Source organism: Panthera tigris, chromosome D1, assembly GCF_018350195.1.
Source record: "Panthera tigris isolate Pti1 chromosome D1, P.tigris_Pti1_mat1.1, whole genome shotgun sequence".
In the NCBI taxonomy this organism is placed as follows: Eukaryota; Metazoa; Chordata; class Mammalia; order Carnivora; family Felidae; genus Panthera; species Panthera tigris.
The window spans coordinates 30,691,519-30,707,414 of NC_056669.1; positions in this window are offsets into that span (position 1 = coordinate 30,691,519).

Below are 15,896 nucleotides of genomic sequence, written 5' to 3' on the forward strand. Positions count from 1 at the left end.
TCTGATATGTCATTTACAAATATCTTCTCTCATTCCATAAGTTGCCTTTTAGTTTTATTGATTGTTTCCTTTGCTATGCAGTAGCTTTTTTATCTTGATGAAGTCCTAATAGTTTATTTTTGCTTTTGTTTCCCTTGCCATAGGAGGCATCTCTAGTAAGAAGTTGCTACGGCCAGTATCAGAGAGGTTACTGCCTGTGTTCTCTTCTAGGATTTTGATAGTTTCCTGTCTCATATTTTGGTCTTTCATCCACTTTATTTTTATATATGGTGTAAGAAAGTGGTCCAGTTTCGTTCTTTTGCATGTTGTCCAGTTTTCCCAACACCCTTTGTTGAAGAGACCATCTTTTTTCCATTGGATATTCTTTCCTGCTTTGTCAAAGCTTAATTGACCATATCTTTGTGGATTCATTTCTGGGTTTTCTATTCTGTTTCATTGATCTAAATGTCTATTTGTGGCAGTACCATACTGTCTTGATCACTACAGCTTTGTAATATAACTTGAAGTGTGGAATTGTGATGCCTGCAGCTTTCCTTTTCTTTTTCAAGATTGCTTTGGCTGTTCGGGGTCTTTTGTAGTTTCATACACATTTTAGGATTGCTTGTTCCAACTCTGTGAAAAATGCTGTTGGTATTTTGGTAGGGAATGCATTAAATGTGTAGATTACTTTGGGTAGTATAGACATTTTAACAATATTTGTTCTTCCAATCCATGAGCATGAAATTGTTTTCCATTTCTTTGTGTCATCTTCAATCTCATTCATCAGTGTTTTCATAGTTTTCAGTGTACAGATCTTTTACCTCTTTGGTTAGGTTTATACCTAAGTATCTTATAGTTTTTGGTGCAATTGTAAATGGGATTCCTTCATTTCTCTTCTGCTTCATTATATATTGGTGTATAGAAATACAACATATTTATGTATTTTTGTTTTGTTTCCTGTGATTTTACTGAATTTGTATATCAGTTCTAGCAATTTTTTTGTGAGTCTTTTGCGTTTTCAATATAGAGTATCATGTCATCTGCAAATAGTGAAAGTTTGATTTTTTTCCCTGCCAGTTTGGATGCCTTTTATTACTTTTTGTTGTCTGATTGCTGAGGTTAGGACTTCTAATACTATGTTAAATAACAGTGATGAGAGTGGATATCCCTGTTTTGTTCCTGACTGTAGAGGAAAAGCTCTCAGTTTTTTTTCATCATTGAGGATGATTTTAGCTATGGGTCTTTCATATATGCCCATCATTATATTGAGGTGTGTTCCCTCCAGCTGCACTTTGTTGAGGGTTTTTGTCATCATGAATGGATGTTGTACTTAGTCAAATGCTTTTTCTGCATCTGTTGAGAGGATCATATGGTTCTTATCCTTTCTTTTATTAATGTGGGGTTTCATGTTGATTTATTTGTGAATATTGAACCACTCTTGCAGCCCAGGAATAAATCCCACTTGATTCTGGTGAATGATTCTTTTAATGTACTATTGAATTTGGTTTGCTAGTATTTTATTGAGAAGTCCTAATTTCTAATACTAATTTCTCACCTAATTGGATGACTTTAGGTAAGTCTCTTAATACCCTTGGGACTTTTTTCCCCTAGTAATTAAATGTATTTCTGTTGGTCTAATATTTTTTTTTAATTTAATTTTTTTTTTTAAATTTACATCCAAATAGTTAGCATATAGTGCAACAATGATTTCAGGAGTAGATTCCTTAATGCCCCTTACCCATTTAGCCCATCCCCCCTCCCACTACCCCTCCAGTAACCCTCTGTTTGTTCTCCATATTTAAGAGTCTCTTATGTTTTGTCCCCCTCCCTGTTTTTATATTATTTTTGTTTCCCTTCCCTTATGTTCATCTGTTTTGACTCTTAAAATTCTCATATGAGTGAAGTCATATGATATTTGTCTTTCTCTGACTAATTTTGCTTAGCATAATACCATCCCATTCCATCCAAGGTCTAATGTGTTTTTGATTGCCTCCTACATGGATGAACTTTTCAGAACAATGGGAAGGATGCATGGATAAAACAGCTGCATCTCCTGAGTCTGACAGGTTGAAACACTACCTTACATTGTAATGTATACAAGGATAGAAATGTATCCAAAGCAAAAAGTCTGTTTTGTCATTCACTCTGGACTGAATGTTGGCTTCACCCTAAACCTCATATGTTAAAGCCCTAATCCCCAATGTGATGGTATGTCTACTAAACATCACCCCACATGTAGTTTGTGATCAAGTCTTTTGTAGGTGGAGCCTTTGGGAGGTTATTGGGTCATGAGCACCGTTATGGGAAGAGACATGAGAGAGATTATCTCAGACTCCACCTTTTTTTTTTTTTTTTTTTTTTTTTATTTTTGGGACAGAGAGAGACAGAGCATGAATGGGGGAGGGGCAGAGAGAGAGGGAGACACAGAATCGGAAACAGGCTCCAGGCTCCGAGCCATCAGCCCAGAGCCTGACGCGGGGCTCGAACTCACGGACCGCGAGATCGTGACCTGGCTGAAGTCGGACGCTTAACTGACTGCGCCACCCAGGCGCCCCTCAGACTCCACCTTTTGAAGGCATGGCAAGAAGGTAGGCACCTGCAAAACAGGAAATGGGTCCTCACCAGACACTGAATCAGCAGCAAGTTGATCTTGGGGACTTCCCAGCCTCCAGGACTATGAGAAATAAATGTTTGTCTTTTATTTTATTTTATTTTATTTTATTTTATTTTATTTTATTTATTTTATTTTATTTTATTTATTTTATTTTTAATGTTCATTTATTTTTGAGAGAGAGATAGAGTGTGAGTGGGGAAGGGGCAGAGAGAGAGAGGGAGACACAAAATCTGAAACAGGCTCCAGGCTCTGAGCTGTCAACACAGAGTCTGACATGGGGCTCAAACTTGGGAACAGTGAGACCAATATCTGACATGAAGTTGGACGCCTAACTGACTGAGCCACTTAGATGCCCCGGTAAATGTTTGTTTTTAAACCATTCTATCTATGGTATTTGTTACAGCTGACCAAGATGACTAGGGCAGTCATTCATACAATTTGCAAATATTGAACCACACTTGTGGCCCAGGAATAAATCCCACCTGATCCTGTTGAATGATTCTTGTTTTTTATCCATTTCCACACCTTATGTCTTTTTATTGGAGCATTTAGTACATTTACATTCGGATAGATATGTATTTAGTACCATTTTATTGCTTGTTTGGTCATTGTTTCTTGTCTTTGTCACTTGTGGTCTTTCCTTTCCATTCAAAGAGTCCCCTTTAATATTTGTTGCACGGCTGGTTTAGTGGTCATGAACTCATTTAGGTGTTTTTTTTTTTGTTTTTTTTTTTTTTTGTCTGGGAAACTCTTTATCTCTCCTTCTATTCTGAATAATAGCCTTGCTGGATAGAGTATTCTTGGCTGCAGATTTTTCCCATTCAGCACTTTGAATATATCATGCCCCTCCCTTCTTGCCTGCCAAGTTTCTGCTGAGAAATTTGTAGCTAGCCTTATAGGTTTTCCCTTGTAAGCTAAGGATTACTTTTCTTTTGCTGCTTTTAAGACTTTTTTCTTCATCATCACTATCTTTTGTATATTTAATTACAACATGTCTTGGTGTTGGCCTGCTTTTGTTGATTTTGATGGGTGTCCTCTGTTCCTGGATCTGGATGTCTTTTTTTTCCCCCAGATTTGGGAAGTTTTCAGTTATTATTTCTTCAAATAAATTTTCTTCTCCCTTTTCTCTCTCTTCTTCTTTTGGGACTCCTATAATACAAATGTTATTACATTTGACTGTGTTCCCTAAGTCTATTCTCATGTTCCATACTTCTTCTTTCTCTCTTTTGTTCAGCTTCATTATTTTCCATTATTCTGTCTTCCATATCACTAACTCATTCCTCTGCTTCTTCTAGTCTTGTGTTCATTGCATCAAGCCTGTTTCTGGTCTCAGTTATGGCATTTTTATTTTTTTTTTGACTGATTCTTTTTTTAATCTCTTTTATCTCTGTTGTAGGGGTCTCCCTGAAGTCCTCCATTTTTTATCTCAAGTCCAGTGAGTATCCTTATGATTGTTGCTTTAAATTCCCCACCAGGTATGTTACTTATATCTATTTTGCTTAGATCTCTGGCCATGACCTTGTCTTGTTCTTTCATTTGTGATGAATTCCTCCACCTTAGCATTTTGTCTAAGTCTCTGTCTTCTTTTTTGTGTTAGAAAAGCCTGTTATGTTTCTCACTGCTGAGAGTAATGGCTTTATGAAGAAGAGCTTCTATAGTATCCAGGGCCTGGCTCTTCAAGGAGGGTGTCTGGTTTGTGCTGTGTGTGCTCTGCTGTTGTGTTTTGGTTACTCTCTCCTTCAGGCCAGTCATCTGCAGAGACTCTTCTTGCCTGCAGTGGGCAGTGTTTGATCCTTGGCCAGAGTGGCAAATCTTAACTAGAGATGCTCTAGTCTGCTTGATAAATGAGACCTGATGCTACTTCAACTAGAACTGGTGCCCTGCAGAACTCTCTGGTCAGGAGACATGGTGTGGACATGTGGCAAGTTTAACAGAGTGGGGCAGTCCTGCCAGACCACATGGTGTGGGACTTGGTGTAAGCAGGTTAGGCAACCACTGTGAGCACTGCCTTGCTCCCGCAAGTGGCTCTGTTTTGATGCTGAAAGGTGGGGGAGGAAAATGACACCAGCCAGCTCCTTTGTCCCCAGAAAGGCATCTCTGCGAAAGCTTCCTTTCAGGGAAGCACTCCACGAAGAAAGAATAATCTCCCCTCTGTATAACCCATGCATTTTTCAGATTGCTTTTTCCATACTGTCCACCTGTGGTTGTTTGACTGCCAGGAACAGCAAGTGCTCTCAGGGCTCTATCCCAGCCAAGCCTACTGACTTTTAAAACTCCGGGCTTAAAACACAAAACAAAACAAAACAAAAACAAAACAAAACTCTAGGCTTTAGGGATGTGGTATGGGCAGGCCCTGCACTGGTCTTTTGGGGAAGGGTCTTGTAGTGGTGGGATTCAAGCAGGTTTTACTGACAAGAGCAGTGGCACCAGAGAACAGTGGTGTGTGACTTGGAGTAAGCAGGCTAGGTGGCCAGTGTCAGGGCTGAATTGCCCTCCACAGGTGGGTAGGCATTCAGGCTGAGGGACATTGGAGGGGCAATTTTCCCCAGAGAGGCATCTCTGTGAACACTACCCCTCTGGGATGCACTCCAAGAAAAGCAAATAATCTCCCCCATGTGTGACCCAAGTGTTCTTCAGATCTCTGTTTCCACACTGTCTCTGGGTTGTTTGCCTACCTTCTCTCCAGGAGGAGGGCAATACCCACAGGTCTCTATCCTAGCCAAGTCCACTGACCTTTAAAACTCCAGTCTTTAAGCCCCACTGGTTGCAATAACTTAAAAATCAGCTTCTCTCTTTTTCCCAGCCAGTGCCTTTCGGAAATGTTCTTGTGCACTCCCCTTTGTGCTCCTCTCTCTCTTGCCTTTCTCTTCCCCCATGGCTCCCTCCCCTTTGCAGCACCCATGATCCATTTCTCCCCCAAACCATCTCTCTGCAGTTCCTACCTTCTTTGATGTGGCCTCTTCTCTCCCTGTAGTTGTGGTGTTTATTCTGTCAGTCTTTAGGTTATTTCTGGGGTATTTAGAATAATTTGGTAGTTGCCTAGCTGTGTTCATGAGATGAGGTGAGCCTAGCGTCCTCCTACTCCACTGCCATTTTCTCAAATTCCTAAAGGCCTTTTTAACAGCTGTAGTGCAAGGTAACGATAGGTCTATAGTAGAGAGAGAGAGTGATCTAGCAAAAGTGATAAGTAGGAAGGGATTCATAAAGAAGGTAGGAATTCAAATTAAACTTTTATGAAAATGCATAATATTTAAAGAGAACCAAGAAAGTCAGTTTCAGATAGGAAAGAACCCAGAGCAGTAAAAGTGAAGAATTTGTGTGGGAGCTGTTTGCACCTTTCTTTTGTTGTGCTTTGGCCTTGGTATGGGACAGAAAGAAAATGTAAGTTGAATCTGGATGGAGAGTTATAAAAACCAAAGGGTTTGTTTTATTTTATAAGTAGTGGAGAGGCACAGAATGTTTTTAGTGAAGATATGATGAGATAATTCGTTGATGAGAACATTCTGGAATGCATATGAAAGATGAGTAGGAGTGGGGAAAGACAAAGAAGATAAGGCATACCCAATCCATAGGTTCTGGAAGTAGTTAGGTATGAGGCAATTTGAGCCTGAACTTGGAAGGTAAAGAAAAGACGAGATGTGAGAAGATATGGACTCATGCTTAGAATGTTGCTGTGGAGCATGGAACATGAATATCTCTCTAGTAATTGGGCTGCTTTCTGGCATTCAGTTCTGAGAGACTTCTGTTCAGACTTGAAGCAAAAATAGGTGTTATATTGATATCTGTTTGTTCCCTTCATAAGAAGTTGATGAAATGCTACTTATTACAAATGCAATGCACACTGTCACCCTCAGTTATTATTCAGAGTTCAGTTTACCAGCAGCCTAGCAAGGGATTTGACCCCTGCAGCAAGGACATAGGGAAAGTCAAGCTAATCTCCGTCACTGTTCATTTGGCTGTTCCATAAATAAAACCAAAAGGAGCAGAATAGACATGCCTTAAAGAAAACCTCCGTGCCAAGTGCTATATTAGGTGCAGCATATGTACAGATAAACCCAACTTAACTTGGATGGAGTTTATGGGCCCAGAAAGCTAACAACCAGAAAATATAATTTCAGTGTGTGATAGCTACAACAAAGACATTCACAAAGTGGGACACAAGTAGTCTTGTGATCATAACATGATGACCTCAGTCAAAATTGGATTTCCAAGTTGTCTGAACTTTTCAATATCTTTTTAAACTATCTCTCATTATAGTACTCTTACAGTTGAAGGGAAAATCTAATTGCTCTGATTATATATATATATATATATATATATATATATATATATATATATATTTAAACAGAAGAATGTTTAGATCACCTATTAAAAATTTCATCCTTTGTAGATTCAGTAAATTAGAAATGCCTTATTTACTTATTTGCTTTAGTGCTTATGTGGTTATACTTTTATTTTAAAAACACTAGGACCCAGAAATTATACTACTAGGTATTCACCCGAAGGATACAAAAATACTGATTCAAAGGGGCACATGCACCCCAATGCTTATAGTAGCATTATTAACAATAGCCAAACTATGGAAAGAGCCCAAATGTGTATTGATCGATGAATGGATAAAAATGTGAGATAGATAGATAGATAGATAGATAGATAGATAGATATAGATAGATAGATAGATAGATTGATCTCCACAATGGAATATTACTCGGTATCAAAGAGAATGAAATCTTGCCATTTGCAATGCCATGGATGGAGCTATAGTGTATTATGCTAAGTCAATCAGAGAAAGACAAATACCATATGATTTCATTCATGTGTGGAATTTAAGAAACAAAACAGATGAACATGTGGAAAGGGGGAAAAAAGAGAGGGAAGCAAACCATAAGAGACTCTTAACTATAGAGAACAAACTGGGGGTTGATGTAGGGGGAGAGGGGCTAAATGGGTGATGGGCATTAAGAAGGGCACTTCCTGTGATGAGAACTGGGTTTTATGTGTAAATGATGAATCACTAAATTCTACACCTGAAATCAACTTTACCACATATGTTAACTAACTAGAATTTAAATAAAAACTTGAAAAAAAGAAAACTAAATGCCAAACAAAACTAAACAAAAACAAAAAACTACTATAGGTCTCCTCCACAGATCTCCTCCAAAGCACTTTCCTATCAATTGTCTCACATCTCTCTTGATTTTCACAAGGGGCTCCCTGCATGAATAGGTACTTGAGATACCTTTTGTGTTAAATTGATCTGAATTGACTTGAGTAACAACCCTGCTGAAAACAGCAACTACCAGTGTTGCTATTCAGTTAAGAGACTGGGCTCTGAATTCAGGCCCCCTGGTTTGATTGCCAGCTTTGCTCACTAACCATGTGACTTTAAGACAAAACACTGAACACTCTGTCCCTGTTTCCTTATGTGTAAATTAGAGATAATAAAGGCTCCTGCCTTGTAGAACAGTTGGTGAATCAAGTGAAAAAATCCATATAAAGAGTACATTAAGCAATCTCAAATATTAGTAGATACTATCAACCTTATTTTATAGATGAGCATAGTGAACTGTAAGGAGATTAAGTGTCTTGCTTAAATTTACACAGGTGGCAGGCTGAAGTTTTAAGACACATCTTTTCCAAGAACCTTTAAAAAGTTAGAATCATGACTAGTATTCAGTTAGTACTGAATACCAGATATTTCTGGTCTCTCTTCCAGGTAGGTAAGTGGCAGGTTTGCATTTCTCTTTTGCCAGCTTTACAGAAACATGTAAGCACATAAACAGATTTCTAAGGTTTCTCCCAGGATCTTACAAGGGACACAGAGCTTAAGATTCCTTAGCATCACAGTAAATTCCTATCATCCATCGTCTTTGCTTTATGTGAACGTTTCCATATATATTCTTCTACCCAAAATTTATTTTTTCTTTGGCACTCAAGCTCTTATCCCTGGAAATTACAATCAGCCAAACACCATGTGAATGAATGCTCTCCATGTGAGTGTGGAAGGGTGAGGAGTGCCTGCCATGGTGGCGTGATAAATGCACTGGAACAGCACAGGTCCCTGCATCCCCACTCCAATTCCCGATTAGTGACTCACACTATTCTGGCCTTTATACAGAAAATCTGTAAGTATCATCTGTCTCCCCTTTTTCTTTAAACTAGTCTGTGGGCTTAATGGGCCATAATATTTTTCCACCAGACTTTCAAGTTGTCAGAAATATATCTGATTCATTTCTTTATTCTTGTGTTTTCCTTGCATATAGTAGGAGCTATATAGTAGGAGCCTGACGTTTACTGAGCAGATAAAGAATGGAAAAAAAGCCATCACCACCAATGTAATACTCATTGTAGCAGCTGGCAAATATTATGAAGTATTTGCTAGCAATCGCATACCTAAAAGAACTGGAAGCATAACAACAAAGATACCCCAAACCCAGCAGAAAAAGAGAAGTAATAAAGATCATAGCAGAAATAAACAATATAGAACCCCCCCAAAAAAAACCCCAAAAGCCCTACAGTACAACAGATTGATGAATCTAGAAGTTGGTTTTTTTGAAAAAATAAACAAAATTGATAAACCTCTAGCTAGGCTTCTCAAAAAGAAAAGAGAGAGAACCCAAATAGATAAAATCATGAATGAAAATGGATTTATTACAACCAACCCCTCAGAAATACAAGATTATCAGGGAATAATATGAAAAATTATATGCCAACAAACTGGACAATGTGGAAGAAATGGACAAATTCCTAAACACCCACATACTACTGAAACTCAAACAAGAAGAAATAGAAAATTTTAACAGAACACATAACTAGTGAAGAAATTGAATCAGTTATCAAAAATCTCCCAACAAATGAGAGTCCAGGACCAGATGGTTTCCCTGGGGAATACTTCCAGACATTTAAAACAGAGACAATACCTATCCTTCTCAGGCTGTTCCAAAAAAATAGAAATGGAAGGAAAACTTGCAGATTCATTCTATGAAGCCAGCATTACCTTGATTCCCAAATCAGACAGAGACCCATCAAAAAAAGAGAACTACAGGCCAATATTCCTGATGAATATGGATGCAAAAATTCTCAACTAGATACTAGCAAATCAAATTCAAAAGCATATAAAAAGAATTATTCACTATGATCAAATGGGATTCATTCCTTGACTGCAGGACTGGTTCAATATTTTCAAATCAGTCAATGTGATACTACACATTAATAAAAGAAAAAATAAGAACCATACGATCATGTCAATCGATGCAGAAAAAGTGTTTGACAAAATAGAACACACTTTCTTAATAAAAACCCTCAAGAAAGTCGGGATGGAAGGAACATACCTAAACATCATAAAAGCCATATATGAAAAGCCCACAGCAAATATCATCCTCAATGTGGAAAAACCGAGAGCATTCCCCCTGAGATCAGGAACACGACAGAGATGTCCACTCTCACCTCTGTTGTTTAACTTAGTGTTGGAAGTTCTAGAATCAGCAATCAGACAACAAAATGAAATAAAAGGCATCAAAAGTGGCAAAGAAGAAGTCAAACTTTCACTTTTCACAGACAACATGATACTCTACGTGGAAAACCTGTAAGACTACCAAAAGTCTGCTGGATCTGATACATGAATTCAGCAAAGTCACAGGATAGAAAATCATGCACAGAAATCAGTTGAATTTCTACACACCAATAATGAATTAACATAAAGAGGAAGCAAGAGATTGATCCCATTTAAAATTGCATCAAGAAACATAAAATACTTAGGAATAAACCTAACCAAAGATGTAAAAGATCTGTATGTTGAAAACTATAGAAAGCTTATGAAGGATATTGAAGAAGACATAAAGAAATGGAAAAACATTCCATGCTCATGGATTGGAAGAATAAATATTGTCAAAATGCCAATACTACCCAAAGGTATCTACACATTCAATGCAATCCCAATCAAAATTGCACCAGCATTCTTCTCAAAGCTAGAACAAGCAATCCTAAAATTCGTATGGAACCACAAAAGGCCCCGAATAGCCAAAGTAATTTTGAAGAAGACCAAAGCAGGAGGCATCACAATCCCAGACTTCAGCCTCTACTACAAAGCTATAATCATCAAGACAGCATGGTATTGGCACAAAAACAGACACATAGACCAATGGAATAGAATTGAAACCCCAGAACTAGACCCACAAATGTATGGCCAACTAATCTTTGACAAAGCAGGAAAGAATATGCACTGGAAAAAAGACAGTCTCTTTAACAAATCGTGCTGGGAGAACTGGACAGCAACATGCAGAAGAATGAAACTAGACCACTTTCTTACACCATTCATAAAAGCAAACTCAAACGGATAAAGGACCTGAATGTGAGACAGGAAACCATCAAAACTGTAGAGGAGAAAGCAGGAAAACCTCTCTGACCTCAGCCGCAGCAATTTCTTACTTGACACATCCCCAGAGGCAAGGGAATTAAAAGCAAAAATGAACTATTGGGACCTCATGAAGATAAAAAGCTTCTGCATTGCAAAGGAAACAATCAACAAAACTAAAAGGCAACCAACGGAACGGGAAAAGATATTCGCAAATGACATATCAGACAAAGGGCTAGTATCCAAAATCTATAAAGAACTCACCAAACTCCACAGCTGATAAACAAATAATCCAGTGAAGAAATGGGCAGAAACATGAATAGACACTTCTCTAAAGAAGACATCCAGATGGCCAACAGACACATGAAAAGATGCTCAACATCACTCCTCATCAGGGAAATACAAATCAAAACCACACTCAGATACCACCCCACGCTAGTCATAGTGGCTAAAATGAACAAATCAGGAGACTATAGATGTTGGCGAGGATGTGGAGAAACGGGAACCCTCTTGCACTGTTGGTGGGAATGCAAACTGGTGCAGCCACTCTGGAAAACAATGTGGAGGTTCCTCAAAAAATTAAAAACTAGATCTACCCTATGACCCAGCAATAGCACTGCTAGGAATTTTCCCACGGGATATAGGAGCGCTGATGCATAGGGGCACTTGTACCCCAATGTTTATACCAACACTTTCAACAATAGCCAAATTATGGAAAGAGCCTAAATGTCCACCAACTGATGAATGGATAAAGAAGATGTGGTTTTTATATACAATGGAATACTACTTGGCAATGAGGAAGAATGAAATCCTGCCATTTGCAGCGATGTGGATGGAATTGGAGGGTAGTATGCTAAGTGAAATAAGTGCATCAGAGAAAGACAGATATCATATGTTTTCACTCATATGTGGATCTTGATAAACTTAACAGAAGACCATGTGGGAGAGGAGGGGGAAAAGTTACAAGCAGAGAGGGAGAGAGGCAAACCATAAGAGGCTCTTAAATACAGAAAACAAACTGAGACTTTATAGTGGGTGGGGTAGAGGGGAAAGTGGGTGATGTGCATGGAGGAGGGCACTTGTTGGGATGAGCACTGGGTGTTGTATGGAAGCCAATTTGACAATAAATTATATTTAAAAAAAAAACATTGGCCTTAAATGACACATTAGACCTGATGGACTTAAGACATTTACAGAACATTCCATTGAAAAATAATATAATACACATTCTTCTCAAGTGCACATGAAATTCCTCCAGAATAGATCACATGTTAAGCCATAAAACAAGTCTTAATAAATTTCAGAAGATTGAAATAATATCTAGCACATTTCTCACCACAGTGCTATGATACTAGAAATAAATTATAAAAGGGAAATGGAAAAATCGCAAATATGTGGAGATTAGACAACATGGTACTGAACAACCAATGGGTCAAGTAAGAAATCAAAAAAGAAATTTAAAAAAATCCTTCAGAGAGATTAAAATGGAAATACAACATCATAACTTATGGAACACAGCAAAAGGATTCCCCAGAGGGAAAATTCATAGTATTAAATGCCTACATCAAGACACAATAAAGATTTCTAATAAGCAACCTAACTTATACCTCAAGGAACTATAAAAAAGAACAAATAAAGCCCCAAATTAGTAGAAGGAGAGAAATATCAAATATCAGAACAAATTAATGATAATGATAATAATAATAGAGAATAAAAATAGAAAAGATGAATGAAACTAAAAACTGGTTCTTTGAAAAGATCAACAAAATTGAGAAATATTTAGTCAAGAAAAATAAGATTGGTCAAGAAAAATAAGAGACAGGGCAAAAATAAAATCAGAAATAAAGGAGAAATTATAATTGATAACATAGAAATGCAAAGGATCATAAGAGACTACTACGAACAACTATATGCCCCAAAATTGGACAATCTAAAAAAAAAAATAGATAAATCCCTAGAAACACACAAATATTCCAAGTCTGAATAATGAAGAAATAGAAAATATGAATAGATCGATTACTAGTAATAATATTAAATCAATAATCAAAAAACTTACAACAAACAAAAGTCCAGGAAAGATAACTTTACTGGTGAATTCTACCAAATAGTCAAAGACTTCATAGCTATTCTCAAACTATTTCAAGTCCATCTGATCCAATGTATCATTCAGGGCCCTTGTTTCTTTATTGACTGTGTGTCTAGATGATCTATCCATTTCTGTAAGTGGAGTGTTAAAGTCCCTTGCAATTACCACATTCTTATCAATAAGGTTGCTTATGTTTATGAGTAATTGTTTTATATATTTGGGGGCTCCGGTATTCGGCGCATAGACATTTATAATTGTTAGTTCTTCCTGATGGATAGACCCTGTAATTATTATATAATGCCCTTCTTCATCTCTTGTTACAGCCTTTAATTTAAAGTCTAGTTTGTCTCATATAAGTATGGCTACTCCAGCTTTCTTTTGACTTCCAGTAGCATGATAAATAGTTCTCCATCCCCTCACTCTCAATCTAAAGGTGTCCTCAGGTCTAAAATGAGTCTCTTGTAGACAGCAAATAGATGGGTCTTGTTTTTTTATCCATTCTGATACCCTATGTCTTTTGGTTGGCGCATTTAATCCATTTACATTAAGTGTTATTATAGAAAGATACGGGTTTAGAGTCATTGTGATGTCTGTATGATTTATGCTTGTAGTGATGTCTCTGGTACTTTGTCTCACAGGATCCCCCTTAGGATCTCTTGTAGGGCTGGTTTAGTGGTGACGAATTCCTTCAGTTTTTGTTTGTTTGGGAAGACCTTTATCTCTCCTACTCTAAATGACAGTCTTGCTGGATAAAGGATTCTCGGCTGCATATTTTTTCTGTTTAGCACACTGAAGATATCGTGCCAATCCTTTCTGGCCTGCCAAGTTTCAAAAGAGAGATCAGTCACGGGTCTTATAGGTCTCCTTTTATATGTGAGGGCACGTTTATCCCTTGCTGCTTTCAGAATTTTCTCTTTATCCTTGTATTTTGCCAGTTTCACTATGATATGTCGTGCAGAAGATCGATTCAAGTTACGTCTGAAGGGAGTTCTCTGTGCCTCTTGGATTTCAATGCCTTTTTCCTTCCCCAGTTCAGGGAAGTTCTCAGCTATTATTTCTTCAAGAACCCCTTCAGCACCTTTCCCTCTCTCTTCCTCCTCTGGGATACCAATTATGTGTATATTATTTCTTTTTAGTGTATCACTTAGTTCTCTAATTTTTCCCTCATACTCCTGGATTTTTTTTTATCTCTCTTTCTCTCAGCTTCCTCTTTTTCCATAACTTTATCTTCTAGTTCACCTATTCTCTCCTCTGCCTCTTCAATCCGAGCCGTCGTGGTTTCCATTTTGTTTTGCATTTCGTTTAAAGGGTTTTTCAGCTCCTCGTGACTGTTCCTTAGTCCCTTGATCTCTATAGCAAGAGATTCTCTGCTGTCCTCTATACTGTTTTCAAGCCCAGAGATTAATTTTATGACTTTTATTCTAAATTCACTTTCTGTTATATTATTTAAATCCTTTTTGATCAGTTCATTGGCTGTTGTTATTTCCTGGAGATTCTTCTGAGGGGAATTCTTCCATTTGGTCATTTTGGATAGTCCCTGGAGTGGTGAGGACCTGCAGGGCACTTCCCCTGTGCTGTGGTGTATAACTGGAGTTGGTGGGCGGGGCCACAGTCCGACCTGATGTCTGCCCCCAGCCCACTGCTGGGGCCACAGTCAGACTGGTGTGTGCCTTCTCTTCCCCTCTCCTAGGGGCGGATTCACTATGGGGTGGCGTGGCCCGTCTGGGCTACTTGCACACTGCCAGGCTTGTGGTGCTGGGGATCTGGCGTCTTAGCTGGGGTGGGTAGGCAAGGTGCACAGGGGCAGGAGGGGCAGGCTTAGCTCCCTTCTCCTTAGGTGATCCACTTCAGGAGGGGCCCTGTGGCAGTGGGAGGGAGTCAGATCCACTGCCAGAGGTTTGGCTCCACAGAAGCACAGAGTTGGGTGTTTGCGAGGAGCGAGCAATTCCCTGGCAGGAACTGGCTCCCTTTGGGATTTTGGCTGGGGGATGGGCGAGGGAGATGGTGCTGGCGAGCGCCTTTGTTCCTTGCCAAGCTGAGCTCTGTCGTCCAGGGGCTCAGCAGCTCTCCCTCCCTTTGTCCTCCAGCCTTCCCGCTTTCTGAGCAGAGCTGTTAACTTACGATCTCCCAGACGCTAAGTCGCGCTTGCTGTCGGAACACACTCCGTCCAGCCCCTCCACTTTTGCTAGCCAGACTCGGGGGCTCTGCTTGGCCAGCAGGCTGCCCCTCCACCCTGGCTACCTCCTGCCAGTCCATGGAGCACGCACCGCCTTGCCGCCCTTCCTACCCTCTTCCCTGGGCCTCTCGTCTGCACTTGGCTCTGGAGACTCCGTTCTGCTAATCCTCTGGCGGTTTTCCGGGTTATTTAGGCAGGTGTAGGTGGAATCTAAGTGATCAGCAGGACGCGCGGTGAGCCCAGCGTCCTCCTACGCCGCCATCTTCCAACCTCTGTCTTCTCAAACTATTTCAAAAACAATTTAAGAGGGAATACATCCAGCCTCATTTTATGAGGCCAGGATTGCCTGATGAAAACCAAACAAAATCATCAACAGACAAAAAAAATTACAGGCCAATATCTCTGATGAAATATATGCAAAAATCTTGAAGATATTAACAAATTTAATTCAATGATACATTAAAAGGGTCCTATTACCATTATCAAGTAGGGTTCAATCTAGAGATGCAAGGATGATTCAATATCTTCAAATCAATCAACATGATACACTACATCAACAAAATGAAGGATAAAAATCACATGATAATCTCAATAGATGCAGAAAAAGCGTCTGGAAAATTGAACACTTGTTTATGATAAAAATTCTGAACAAAGTAGGTGTAGAGGGAGCATACCTCAACACAATAAA